Source organism: Schistocerca serialis, chromosome 1 (genome assembly GCF_023864345.2).
Source record: "Schistocerca serialis cubense isolate TAMUIC-IGC-003099 chromosome 1, iqSchSeri2.2, whole genome shotgun sequence".
Classification (NCBI taxonomy): Eukaryota; Metazoa; Arthropoda; class Insecta; order Orthoptera; family Acrididae; genus Schistocerca; species Schistocerca serialis.
The window spans coordinates 1,069,095,751-1,069,111,162 of NC_064638.1; the positions used below are offsets into that span (position 1 = coordinate 1,069,095,751).

General features: G+C 44.9%; 1 protein-coding gene and 1 non-coding gene across 2 annotated transcripts in view; both read left to right on the top strand.

Moving 5' to 3' along the window:
- LOC126415797 (headcase protein-like) overlaps positions 1–15,412 on the top strand; it is a 744,911-nt gene that overhangs the window by 675,592 nt on the left and 53,907 nt on the right. The gene's annotated exons all lie outside the window — the stretch shown is intronic.
- On the top strand, positions 3,967–4,041 carry Trnas-cga (transfer RNA serine (anticodon CGA)). The gene has a single exon. It is a non-coding gene; the product is annotated as a tRNA-Ser (tRNA).

Sequence of the window (15,412 nt, forward strand, 5' to 3'; positions counted from 1 at the left end):
AGGCAGAAGATACCCTTGCGCTTTGGAGAATGACAAGTGAGTGGGACAGTTTTCATTTTCTTTTCAACGCTGTGTTAGAATCGTCTAATCCTAAAATTTTCGTTTTTGTAGATTTAGAAGAGTATAGACAGACTCAAACAGTCGACTAAATAATGTTGGCGTCGGTTCCGTACCAAAAACTGACAAGAAAATCGAAGAAAGGTTAGTATTGCCGCGCGGTGTAGGGCGACATGTCACCGATTGCGCGGCCCTTCCCGCCGGAGGTTCGAGTGCTCCTTCGGACATGGGTGTGTGTGTGTTATTCTTAGCGTAAGTTAGTTTCGGCAGTGCGTAAGTGTAGGAACCGATGACCTTAGCAGTTTGGCTCCTTAGGAATTCACACACATTTGAACACTTTTTGATAATTATTAATACAGGACAAAAGTGTGCAATGGCAAAATGGTGAAATGAAGCGATTGCACCTTTTGAAGTGAAGCATGAGTATTGTCGTGTCACCGCCAGACACCACACTTGCTAGGTGGTAGCCTTTAAATCGGCCGCGGTCCGTTAGTATTCGTCGGACCCGCGTGTCGCCACTATCAGTGATTTGCAGAACGAGCGCCGCCACGCGGCAGGTCTAGTCTAGAGAGACGCCCTAGCACTCGCCCCAGCTGTACAGCCGACTTTGCTAGCGATGGTTCACTGTCTACATACGCTCTCATTTGCAGAGACGACTGTTTAGCATAGCCTTCAGCTACGTCATTTGCTACGACCTAGCAAGGAGCCATATTCAGTTACTACTAATGACTTCAAGAATGTATTCTGAACAGATAATATTGTCAATCATGTACCGCCAAGAGCGACGTTCATCATTAATGGATTAAAGTTAAGTATCAAACTAATTACATCCGCTTACTGAATTCTCATTCCTTGTCATGTTCCAGACCTCACGTCAGTATAGTTCTTCCCTCCTCACGCAAGCCTGCGTGAGCTAAAACGCGTGCATTTCGGCCTCCACTCGTAACACGGTGTTGGCTCTTCTGCTAACACAAAAAGTATCGTTAGGTTAAAGTTATATTCCGAATAAAAGACATTCAATTGAAGCTCGTTTATTTCAGTACTGGTACTTAAGATTGTACTTTAACTTCTCGTAAATTTTGTAGTAAAATATAAGGTACTCTTCAGTTAAACATTTCTACCGTTTCAAAATACCGCTTATTGAGATGGTGCAGGGCCTGGTCAGGAGAAAATCGCGTCTGCCGATAGTTACGTTTAGGCGGTAAGGGCAATTTTGGGCAAATGGCAGAGCTCGTGTGTTGAGCAGGAAAAAGTTGCGGAGTTGGTGTGAGCCTATTTCATTTGGCCACCGGCGGCATCGGTGTGGCTAAAAGGAGAGGTGCTCCTCTAGCGGCTCCCCCGGCGTGCCTGAGGTGCTAAGTGATTCGGGCCGGCGCTGCGGGCGGTAGGCGGCTGGCGCCAGGCGGCGTGGCGCCGAGATTTGTGGCTCACTTGTTGCGCTCTGCTGCCGCTGCCGCTGCCGCGGGCAGATTGTATCGCTGACACCTGACGCTCCTCACAGCGCTCATTTACACCGACGGGCACGCATCCACTCGCCCTTCTGCGTATTTCGTCTGCCCCTTAGGCTGGCCGCAAGATGAGACGCAGGTCCGTGAGGTGGCGCAGGGTGACACACGGTGAGTTTTTGCGAACCACACAACTGAATGGTCCTGCGCACGTTAGAGCGCAGGGTGACGTGACGCAGTTCCTGCGCTTGGTGACCCTGCGGACCGCAGTCTCCTGTACGCAGTTTACTGCGAGGCTCACGGTGGTTCTGGCTGTTGATACTTCGAAATGGAGGAAAAGCTAATTGAAGCTGTACGTGTTTGGAAAGTTCTGTATGATACAAGCCATGAAGATTACTTAAAAACGAAGCTGAAAGCTGAGAAGTTGGAGGAGGTGGCCAAGGAAACGGACATACAAGCTACCTTCACAACACTGGTAACACTATCTACTTTAATTTCAAATGGTGCTCGAAAAACTCGAAAACGCGAAGCAAGTATACCAAAACCGCACTCTGCCGTTTGGCGTGCTCTTGGCAGTCTATAGTTGAACACTTTGTTTTCATAATTTTCAGTGTCATCAAATTCTCACATAAAGGGAATGCCTCATCGCCTACAAATACGAAAGGCATTGCCTCCTGTATTGTAGGTAGTGCTGCAGGTGACGGAAGCTGTAGAGTGCGTTTCATCATTCTTTTCGCCAAAACGCTTGTATTGAAAATGCTTCCATCACTGAACCTCCCTTGTGACCCAACATCAATAGTAATGAATTTATACTCGTAGTCTACGGTAGCCATTAGCACGATGGAGAAAGTGTGTTTATAATTGAAATAGGAGGACCCAGTTTTACCAGGTTTTCTTATTACTACATGTTTTCCATGAATGGAGCCTATGCAGTGAGGGAATTGCGCACTTTTTTCTGCTTTTTGTTTCATCAGAGCGATGTAACACACCGTTTTGAACTCAAACTCAGAATCGGAATCCGTCTCTGAACTTATATCTATTAACACAGCAGAAGTAGTCGCCATCTCTGCCAGGGCCAAAGTTCCTTAGCAAACTGCGTATTGAAACTGCGATCCAACTTCGGATGATTGTCGCCGTGACTCACGCTGCCGTGAGGAATTTAGCGTGAGCCCCCCTGCGTCACCTCACGGGCCTGCGTCTCATCTTGCGGCCCGCCTTTTTACCGATGTCTGCTCAGTACTTCAGAAACTTCCATCATGAATGTCTAAGGTGTATGTTGTGCATCTTGTGGGGTATATACAGAAAATGGAACATCTTAGTTCACGATGGGCAGCCACTGTGAACCAGTATAATTGCGTACGTTTACGCATCCACAGTCGGGAAACGTACGAGGGTCACCCCAAAAGAAATGCACACTATTTTGCCGGCCGGGGTGGCCGAGCGGTTCTAGGCGCTACAGTGTGGAACCGCGCAACCGCTACGGTCGCAGATTCGAATCCTGCCTCGGGCATGGATGTGTGTGATCTACGTCTACATCCATACTCCGCAAGCCACCTGACGGTGTGTGGCGGAGGGTACCCTGAGTACCTCTATCGGTTCTCCCTTCTATTCCAGTCTCGTATTGTTCGTGGAAAGAAGGATTGTCGGTATGCTTCTGTGTGGGCTCTAATCTCTCTGATTTTATCCTGATGGTCTCTTCGCGAGATATACGTAGGAGGGAGCAATATACTGCTTGACTCCTCGCTGAAGGTATGTTCTCGAAACTTTAACAAAAGCCCGTACCGAGCTACTGAGCGTCTCTCCTGCAGAGTCTTCCACTGGAGTTTATCTATCATCTTTCGCGATTACTAAATGATCCTGTAACGAAGCGCGCTGCTCTCCGTTGGATCTTATCAACCCTATCTGGTACGGATCCCTCACTGCTGAGCAGTATTCAAGCAGTAGGCGAACAAGCGTACTGTAACCTACTTCCTTTGTTTTCGGATTGCATTTCCTTAGGATTCTTCTAATGAATCTCAGTCTGGCATCTGTTTTACCGGCGATCAATTTTATATGATCATTCCAACCTAATCCTAACTCCCACATAATTTATGGAATTAACTGCTTCCAGTTGCTGACCTGCTATTTTGTAGCTAAATGATAAGGGATCTTTCTTTCTATGTATTCGCAGCACATTACACTTGTCTACATTGAGATTCAATTGCCATTCCCTGCACCATGCGTCAATTCGCTGCAGATCATCCTGCATTTCAGTACAATTTTCCATTGTTATAACCTCTCGATATACCACAGCATCATCTGCAAAAAGCCTCAGTGAACTTCCGATGTCATCCACAGGGTCATTTATGTATATTGTAAATAGCAACGGTCCTATGACACTCCCCTGCGTCACACCTGAAATCACTCTTACTTCGGAAGACTTGGTACTGGAAGAAGTAAAGCTGTGAGGACGGGGCGTGAGTCGTGCTTGGGTAGCTCAGTTGGTAGAGCACTTGCCCGCGAAAGGCAAAGGTCCCGAGTTCGAGTCTCGGCCCGGCACACAGTTTTAATCTGCCAGGAAGTTTCATATCAGCGCACACTCCGCTGCAGAGTGAAAATCTCATTCTGGAAATATTGACCTTGTTTTGAGGAAGAAATTTCTGAGGATGTATTTTTGGAGCACAGAATGGTTTGGTAGTGAAACATGGACTGTGGGAACACCGGAACAGAAGAGAATCGAGATGTGGTGCTACAGAAGAGCGTTGAAAGTTAGATGGAATGATAAGGTAAGGAATGAGGAGACTCTCCGCAGACTGGGCGAGGAAAGGAATAAATGGAAAACACTGACAAGGAGAAGGGACAGGATGGTAAGACATTTGTTAAGACATCAGGGAATAACTTCCATGGTACTAGAGGTTGCTGTAGAGGGTAAAAACTGTAGAGGAATACAGAGATTAGAATACATCCAGCAAATGATTGAAGACGAAGGTTGCAAGTGCCACTCTGAGATGAAGAGTTTGGCACAGGAGAGGAAGTTGTGGCGGGATGCATCAAACCAGTCAGAACTGACTCAAGCTAACAACGATTTTGTCAGATATCTGAATCATTTTTGGCAGTAATGATCCGAGCTTGAGGCGCGCTATGTTCTGTTTTCCACGATTGTCACATTTGATGCATTTGTCTGCTTCGGAATGGCACCTAAAACCAAAACAGGCCTATCGCGTTGTGTAAATAAATTTCGGTTTTTAAAGAAGCATGATTTTTAACGTTCGCCAAGTTATCCACAAATTTCCTATAGTTGAGTCGATGTAAATTGCTCCCTGACAGTTGCAGAGGGCTGGGCGCGGCAGCTTCGCGTGCGTGCCTCAACCAATAACGTTCGCCTGCAGCCATTAGAACTTTGCAGTTGGAAGCTGGTAATAGTGCTACAAGCTATCGGGGATCGTCTTACACCGGTCTCGACTACAGAGCAAATGCTTTTATTAATTGTTTGCGAGAAAGTATCCATCGCATCCTAAGTGGAACGAAAATTAGTAACCCAGAAACATTTAATGGAAGATATAGCAATCGTGGAGTCATTTGTCACCGTGCGCACTGACAAAAGGTCGAAGTTTGTATTTCTGTGATACAAGCCCACTGCTTGGGATTAGGAGTGTTGTTTCCTGCACTGGGGTTTATTTAACTGATAAAGACACACATTACACTACAGGAACAATGCCATCCTAGACAATTTGAATAACTTTTCACTCAGTATGAAGGAGTGGCAATGATGTCATGGTTTTACACACACACACACACGCACGCACGCGCGCGCGCGCGCCCCTTGTGGAAAAGCGTTTGTTCAATTCCGAGACCTGAGCAAAGGCAAAGGAAAATCGGAAGTTAATTGTTTTAAATGTATTTTTTAATTTCTACTTTTGAGAGTTGCGCGAGCTGTTATGGAATTTAGTTCTTTCCAACCGAACATCTTGGCAGGCTGAGAATGTGGCAGAGGGGCTTTCCAATTTGGAATATTCGGGATTTTTTATGTATTTATTTATTTTTCCACCCCTGGATGGATAATGTAGATTGCAGTGGTGACTTTTCAGTCGTCGATGTGTGACAGCAGTGTGCTTATCTAAGTTGCTGTGAAAACGTCAATCGGTTGAAATTTTTTTTTCGTCTGTTAGAAAAAAAGACATTAATTGGAGGCGAAAGATGAAGTTGCGGATGGTCAGATACTTCTCAGTGCTTTCTACAAACTCTTGCTTCCTGGCGTTTGATTTTGAACGCCGTTGCCAAATTCTTAGGCACCCACACAACTTCCGCTACAGAATGTGCATCGTGACAATTCCGTGAAACAAAGCAAAGTACGTTGCTGCTGAGTTCCAGAAGCCTAAATTTACGATTGCTCATAAAGTGCAGCCGCACCTTCCCATCGTAATTCGGCGCTACCTTCTGTCCGTATCAGAAAACTAGCGTGCGAGTTGAGACTAGACTGAGGCAGCCATAATTTTCGAACGTTACGACGCGTTCGGTCTGTGAATTTTACTTACACGCGTACTTCTTTCAAAATGAGCGACTTGGTATGTAGCAGTGTGCAGGTGTTAACCTTTCTCACTAGCCGCCCTACTTCAATTTTCGAATGTCGTTCACTAATTTCTTACAAAGTCAAATGACGGACATGGTTAGTACAGCGACCATACATTAGCTGCCGTTGAGGTCCTCTTTAAATGTTAGTTCTCATATATCTTATACGCAGTAGAACAAACTATCGAATGAAGATGACATATATTGAGTCTAACAAATAGTTTTTAAACGACCACAGTTTTTTCATTATTATATCGTTTGGCCATTCAAACAGCGAAAACCTTTTGTTCACTTTAGTCTTCTTGCTCTTTGCATCTTTCCAGAAGCTCTCCGTCATCTCACTGTGGGTCAGTCGTCTTTCTACTGTCTACGTGTTTTTGAGTTTCGCGCTCCTTGATGTTAGTTGTTTGTACGTGGTGTTATGACTTGTCTGTATGTACACTATGTGATCATAAAGTATCCGGATCTCTTGCTGAAAATGACTTACAAGTTCGTGGCGCCCTCCCCATCGGTAATGCTGGAAACCAATATGGTGTTGGCTCACCCTTAGCCTTGATGACAGCTTCCACTCTCGCAAGCACACGTTCAATCAGGTACTAGAAGGTTTCTTGGGGAATGGCAGCCCATTCTTCACGGAGTGCTGTACTGAGGAGAGGTATTGATGTCGGTCGGTGAGGCGTGGCACGAAGTCGGTATTCCAAAATATTCCTAAGGTGTTCGTAGGATTCAGGTCAGGACTCTGTGCAGGCCAGTCCATTACTGGGATGTTACTGTGTAACCACTCCGCCACAGGCCATGCATGATGAAAAGCTGCTCGATCGTGTTGAAAGATGCCATCCCCGATTTGCTCTTCAACAGTTTGAAACAAGAAGGTGCTTGAAACATCAATTTAGGCCTGTGCTGTGATAGTGCCACGCAAAACAACAGGGGATACAAGCCCCCTCCATGAGAAACACAGCCACACCATGACACCACCGCCTCCGAATTTTACTGTTGGCACTACACACACTGGCAGATGACGTTCACCGGGCCTTCGCCATACTCACACCCTGCCATCGGAACGCCACATTGTGTACCATGATTCGGCACTCCACACAACTTTTTTACATTGTTCAATCGTCAAATGTTTACACTCCGCCGCGCGGAATGGCCGCTCGGTTTGAGGCGCAGTGTCACGGATTGCGCGGCCCCTCCCACCGGAGGTTCGAGTCCTCCCTCGGGCATGGATATGTGTGTTGTTCTTAGTTTAGTTTAAGTAGTGTGTAAGTCTAGGGACCGATGACCTCAGCAGTTTGGTCCCTTAGGAATTCACACACATTTAGCACATTTACGGTCCTTACACCAAGCGATGCGTCATTTGGCACTTACCGTCGTGATGCGTGTCTTTTGAGCACCCGCTCGACCATGAAATCCAAGTATGTTCACCTCCTGCCTAACTGTCATAGTCCTTGCAGTGGATTCTGATGCAGTTTGGAAGCCCTGTGCGATGGTATGGATAGATGTCCGCCTATTCCACATTATGACGCTCTCTAACTGTCGGCGGTCTCTGTCAGTCAACAGACGAGGTCGACCTGTACACTTTAGTGCTGTACGATTCCCTTCACCTTTCCACTTCACTTTCACATCGAAAACAGTGGACCTAGGTATGTTTAGGAGAGTGGAAATCTCGCGTACAGACGCATGACACAAGTGACACCCAATCACCTGATCACTTTCGAAGTCCGTGAGTTCCGCGGAGCGCCCCATTCTGCTCTCTCACGATGTCTGGTGACTACTGAAGTCGCTGCTATGGAGTACCTGGCAGTAGGTGGCAGCACAATGCACTTAATATGAAAATAGTATGTTTTTGGTGGTGTTCGGATACATTTAATCAGGTAGTGTAGTTACCAGCGGGCAAACAGCTCCTTTTGTGAGATCCTTTTGGATGCTGGCTAGCTTTCTTACATTGGTTTGTCGGGTACCCTTTATGATGTTGGAGCAACTAAGCAGCATATTGGAGTAACAGAATTTATCTTTCTTTATGAGCTACTTCAAATTTTTAGTGTTCTCACACCGTCCGTGTTTCGGAAATATATGTCGTTTTCAGGAATCATAGTGAACAAAGCTGCTAGACGGTTGACGTAAGCGTCTTGGAAACCAGTTGTGCCACGCGGGGTAGCCGTGCGATCTAAGGCGCCTTGCCACGGTTGGCGCGGTTCCACCCGTCGGAGGTTCGAGTCCTCCCTTGGGCATGGGTGTATGTGTTGGCCTTAGCGTAAGTTAGTTTAAGTTAGATTAAGTAGTGTGTAAGCTTAGGGACCGATGACCTCAGCAGTTTGGCGCCATAGGAACTTACCACAAATTTCCAATTTCGAAACCAGTTGTCGTAATTTGGGTCTGATTGGTTACCAGTACGTAAGATTGTGGAAGTAAACCGATCGCAGTGAACGTTTATGTAACGGAAGACGTTTCGAAGCATATGCTACAACGCAGCTTATATATGGTGGTTCGAATGGGCGGATTCTAAAGTGTTTGTTAATACTACTATAACTACACGTTGCTTTCATGACGCTGGACAGTAGGGAGATTCAGTTGTAAATTATTTTGTATAAAAGAAAATATACTATTTTCATATTAATTTCCTGTTTAGCTGTGTTTGTTGTTTATTTGTACTGATTCGTTTGTTGTTTATTTGTACTGATTCCAAAGCTTTTTAAGGTTTCATCCCTAGGCTCCTGTATATCAATAGAAGATGTCTAGTACAGATACATATTGAATACACATGCTATTCTACGATCATGTCTTTTTTTTTTTTTTTTTTTTTTTTTATAAAAAAGAAAAGATATTTGACCCCATTTGCTCAGCGAGTTCACGTAATTCAATTGCTGAAGCAAGGTACTGCAGTCAGTCCCAACTTGTGTTTATGGTAGCAGATAAAGATTTTGGTCATTGAGCGACCATCTTCAGAGCTAGAGGAAAATTCAGGAACCATTTAGAAGACAATCGCATACATATTAACACGAAAGTACAATTGTTTAAATTTCACGTATAAGTGGATATACGTGCTAGCAGATAAAGGCAACACATTTCAACCTTTGTTTGGCAAAGTCCCTCTTGGACAATTGCACAAGCGTTATGTTACAGTAATGCACACACACACACACACACACACACACACAACACACACACACACACACACACACACACACACATAGTATATATTTATACTATCACAGAAATATCCTTTTTAAGGAAATACATTTTTATCGATATAGTCTACGTTAGGAGCGACTTACAACAGTGAGTGGTGTTAGAGCAGTGAAAATTTTTTACAATTAAAGTTGTAGTGATATTAACTACTTCGTCTAGGCTGCTATTGGTATGTTCGTAATTGCTATTTTTGTGTTAATATAAATAACCAGCTGCGTATATGCAACGGATTACTGTAACAGGACGCATGTGTTGGTGGGATCGTAGTCACCTGTAACAGGACGCATGTGTTGATTGGACCGTAGTCACGCATGACGTACACTGGAGTCAGATGTGAGGTAACTATAAACAGCGGCCTCAGTGCAGTTTGAATTTGGTAATTTGTGGTAAGGTCTTACGGGACCAAACTGCTGAGGTCATCGGTCCCTAAGCGTACGCATTACTTAATCTAACTTACGCTAAGGACAACACACACACAACCATGCCCGAGGGAGGATTCGAACCTCCGACGGGGGTGCAGTTTGAACTTCAAAAATGGTTCTAATGGCTCTGAGCACTATGGGACTTAACATCTGAGGTCATCAGTCCCCTAGAACTTAGAACTACTTAAACCTAACTAACCTAACGACATCACACACATCCATGCCCGAGGCAGGATTCGAACCTGCGACCGTAGCGGTCGCGCGGGTCCAGACTGAAGCGCCTAGAACCGCTCGGCCACACCGGCCGGCGCAGTTTGAACTCATGACGTGTATAGTCCAAGAAGGACTATGCCAAACAACGGCTGAAATGTGTTAACTTTCATCTGCTGGCATGTAACATTCACTTATATGCGAAATTTATGCAGTTGACTGTGGTGTTAATATGTATGTTTTTGTCCCCTGACTGGTTCCTGTATTTCCTCTAGCATGGAAGATGGTCATCCAGTGACCGAAATCTAGATATGCTACAATAAACATTAGTTGCGACTGGTTGCTGTACCTTCTTTCATCACGACATACTTCTAAAATTAAGCACTTGACTGTGTCACATCGTAAAATGGCCTATTTGGTAGGAATATATGTATGCCCCGATGTAAAATTATTGGTGAGCGTTAAGAAATGTGGAAGGACACGGAGAAAGACTGAGGTAACATTATTATTGTCGTTAGTTAAATATTTCCTTGCATTCTACGTAGGCGAAACGAGACGAACTTTCGATACACTTTACAAAGAACACTCTTATGCTTTCAGACTCAATCATTTGAGAAATCCGAAATAGCTAGCCAAATGTACCTCAATAGACTTTGCAGTTTGTGTATTTATTTTTCGAAAGTAATGCAGTCATAGAGTCAACATTGACAGCAATGGATAAAATTAAGAAAAAATATTCTGTGAAGTGGTTTGCAAGATGCTGGTCATTGTTTATGCACGTTGCTTACACGCAGACGGTTGTGTAAGTGAGCCAAATGTGTGTTGTACGTTTTCTTTATTTTAACCAGTTCTTTGTAGAACTTTCCTCTCGTGTGTTAATTGGTCAGCAGCGGCCGGTACGCGAGCGTGGAAGTGGTACTCGCCGGCTACGGCTGCACTAGCTGAGAGAGAGTCAACCGCGCACGAATTTTGTCCGGCCGTGTGTGGAGCGGTTCATGTTAACTCATTCCCAGCGCTTCTCTGCTAACGACGGCAAACAAATTGCAATGGCGGCCCACCGCCGATGCTTTACGGCAACGCGCCTATTTCGCTCGTAATCTGTAATCTACCGCAAATTCCACTGCAGCCATTCTTGCTTAATTGTATTTTGTTGCTGTATTAACCGTTCGTACTACCCGGCACCGGCTGCCACTTTTTTTATTGGCAGTGAACGTAAAACTCGAGCGTTCGTATAATTGTTAATCGCCGAAAATGCACGCTTTGGAAAATACTGCTTTGAGCATATTGAGAAGGATTACGCTGTCATATGCAGAAGCGCTGCTAACGTTCTAATAGTAATGCAGACTGTGTTGCGTAATGCCGCGGCAGCGGTCCTTTGTTATTCCATCGCTGCAGGGTCTGTGCTCGTGGTCACCATCGCGCAGTTGGAATTCCATTACGACGTCCGTGCTAGATCCCCGTTCGTCATTTGCCTTGCGTCGTTTTTGCTTTCTCTGTGAGACAGTAATGAATTTATCTTCGAATGCTGCAATTTGGATTTTCCTCGCTTTGTATTGCCGACATAAACGTCACAAGTCAAGAAGCAGAGTTTTTGCATGAAAGTTTAATGTTCTCGTTGGCAAATTCTGCTACCGGCCTTACACATCTGGCTTTCGATCCTAGCAAACTAGCAAAACACAACCGGAAAGTTGTAGGTGTCGTCTGTATAGTTATATAGTATCAGACCGTTCGTTGCAAAATTCATAAACTTGTAAGTCATATCTGCATTTCCCGTGCACATGCCCATTTCATTCATTTTCTTTGACTGTCATTCCTGTGCGTTTATAGCAACATTTGCTACAATGTCTTTGTCATAATTTCTGAAACCGACTTTACATACTTTTATCAGGAAATGAACGAATTTTAGTTGAATTTTTCATACTCCCACATTGTAGATTACTCGATCCTGTTTGTTAATGTTGTACATTATTTATCTATCTAACTGTAAATTCTGAAGTACAAGTCTGAAATAACTGTTTTTTTTAATTTCTTTCGTAAAAAGGCGCTTTTAAAATACTCGTGCATCACACAGTTTGGCTGTGAGTTGGTTTTCATACGCAATCAATAGCTACCTTAGCTGGAATCTGCTGTCCATTGCAAAGAAGTGCTTAGCAAAGCAGTTCTCTTCCATTGTCCTACGTATCGATTCTCAGATGCTGGTTGATTGACTATATTTGCCTGAATAGCGTGCAGCGTGCCATCAGAATAAAATGTTCGTTCCCCAATACCTCACGTACTACTCATTAACATGGCCTGCCGCTTCATTGCAACATGGAAAAAAAATCTACAAAAACAGGCCAGCAACAAGTGTTTACCGCACTGTGGTCCTTTTCGTGAAATCGCAGAGTTCGCGGGACCTGGACGCTGTTGTAGATTACTTGCACTAAAAACCGCTTTCTGCGTTTCATTTCGTTGTGTTTCAGTTTTACTGTACTAGATATAGTGGAGGACTGCCTCTAACTTGTGAATTACGTCTCCCAACTAACAAACTGACCCAAGAAGACTTAATACAGGTCTTTTAATGGTTGCCATTTTCTGTGACCTTATTGAAAAATGTAGGTCAATTTCTGCATTTATAATAGCAAGCAAACAATCGCCATTCAGGTCGTTCACATCACGGAGTATGGGAACCATTGGAACGTATATCATACCAAAAGACCACCCACCGCATCAAACAACATAACTGTATAATACGTGCAGACTAGGGTAAGTCTTGTCAGTTGTGAGAACAGGTTCATATGTCTGTCTAAAGCTGTTGTCAGCTTTTACAACGGTTTCCCTCATTGACAATTCGCTGATAGTCTTGTGCTTATAGGTTTCATCTGTGTTATAGTTCTTTTATCTTATAATCTACATCAGCAATAACATTTCAACCATGTCAGTCGGGTGCATACGATTTTCCGCCGTATCGGTGCTACAACGCTTGAGTGACAAAACTATTTATCGCGGGCAAACAGTTTATTGATATGCCGCAAACGGTACCGGCTGGTGCTTTTTATATAGTTACAGGTGGGGCTCATCTGTGCAGTGCTAGCCTTTCTAAAGGACGTCACTTGGTTAACTTGTGTTTCATGTATCTTAAATGTATTTCGTTTAGATGTCTGCGGTGATACGTATAGGGAAGAGCAGAGTGTCGTGTTTGTGTTATTTTGAAGAAGAAGAAGAAGAAGAAGAAGGAAAAGAAGAAGAAGATGATGATGATTGATGCTACTGCTGCTGATGATGATGTAGATCAGCAGGAGAAGTGAGAAAGTGATACTTAGAGCTACCGTATTGCACTCTCGATTAACAAACTCTAAGGGGCTGACGAGCTTAACGCATTTTAGTGACGGACAGATCAATATCAGCAGTGTCACATGCCCTTACTAATACACACACACAAGGGAAGTGGTTTGGAATTTAACCCAGGATAGTGGCGGAAGGGCTGGTGATAAGTGCTTGCCTCTGGCTTCTTCTTCTCCCTCATGAGTGCAGTGTGGACTGTTGTAGGGGAAATTCAGTTCTTGTGTGTGTGTGTTTGTGTGTTTGTGTGTGTGTGTGTGTATGTGTGTGTGTGTTCAAATGGCTCTGAGCACTATGCGACTTAACTTCTGAGGTCATCAGTCGCCTAGAACTTAGAACTAATTTAACCTACCTAACCTAAGGACATCACACACATCCATGCCCGAGGCAGGATTCGAACCTGCGACCGTAGCGGTCACGTGGTTTCAGACTGAAGCGCCTAGAACCGCACGGCCACACCGGCCGGCTTGTGTGTTTGTGTGTGTGTGTGTGTGTGTGTGTGTGTGTGTGTGTGTGTGTGAGAGAGAGAGAGAGAGAGAGAGAGAGAGAGACCGAGAACAGGTGTGTGTATTATAGCCTTTAAAGGAATACATTTGCCCAGGAAAAATCTCTCCCATTGCAATTTTGATCGTATGGTCAATTTTATGTGGAATATTTTATCAGTTATATCGTCGTACCGTGAAGATCCCGAAGACGCACACGTAGCAGGAGCAGGCATCGCTGCGGGACCTCCTAGAAAAATAAAATGCGGTGCACGAGGGGAGAACAGAACGCGGAACCAGTTGAGTACGAAGAAGGGCGGTAGCGATGGGAGGGAAAGGGGGGCGGGGGAGGGTTATGGCCGGCGTCGTCATCGTGATGACTGGTGGTGGTGGTGGTGGTGGTGCCGGGAGCGGCGATACTCGCATTGTTCGGCGCCGCCATTGTGCCGCGCATATACGCATATGTGTACGAGCGTCGTAATCAAGGGCCTGGCTCGTTAGCGGGCCGGGTTCGAAGCCGGGCGTCCCCCGCTCGGACGTCTTTGTGCGGTCTTGCCTCCCTCGCGTAGGCGTCCTTTGAGGGGACGCGTCCCCACGCAGCGACAGCTGCGCTCCGCCCTGGCTGGCACGTGGCAGCCAACCGCTAGCGTATCTTTCAGCAGCCGGCATTTACCTATACTCTGTTCAGAATTACGTTAGGAGAGACACTTGGCGCTGGAGCACGTGGAGGCGCGGAGCAGAGTTGCCACATCTCGCACGGGAGCACACGCGTGATCTGACATTTTATTCAGTTCGCTCAGACACGCAAACTAGTCATTGTACAAAGATGGAACTGGAAGCATTATGAGCTGGAAGAGTCGCAATATATTTTCGTTTTAGTTTTATTTGCGACAACATATTGTTAAGGGAGGTTACGGAAAAGCGATTTCTACTGGCGTTGCCGGATTTTCCACATGCGAGGAACTAATTTGTTATTGAATTTACGTGTACACATTTTTCGGAAGAAATATTAAGAATACATAGTTATATCTTCATCTGTTCCAAATCGGAACTGTCAGATGAGCCCAACGCTAGGCAATTTTCATTAAATTTGTAGTGTAACGTTCCGTTCGCACGTCAGTACCTAAGCGGTGGACCGATCGGTTTCATTACGACTAACAGATTGCTACGTTTATGATTACGTTTTCCGGTCAGTGTATTTATTTCAAAAATGTTCAAATATGTGTGAAATCTTATGGGACTTAACTGCTAAGGTCATCAGTCCCTAAGCGTATACAATACTTAACCTAAATTATCCTAAGGACAAACACACACACACCCATGACCGAGGGAGGACTCGAATTTCCGCAGGGACCAGCCGCACAGTCCATGACTGCAGCGCCTAAGACCGCTCGGCTAATCCCGCGCGGCTGTATTTATTTATTTCTAACATAACAATAGGAAATTTTTATGTAATCAAGGTGATGCCCCTTATCAGTAACATGGTCGTTATCTCTATATACACTCTAAGGCGGGGAGTGTGGAGAAGACGCACCACGAAGGAATTACCCGAATGGGATGGAAATCGGTAAATGTGATGTACATGTACAGACAAACAATTTGAAAAAAATTGATGTTCCATTGAAGAGAAAGAGATACACAAATTGAGCAAGTCAGTAGCGCGTTGGTCCACATGGTGCCCTCATCGGGGCTCAGTTCGAAGCGCGTCTCATTACTGAAGACAATTCTACTACTGTCA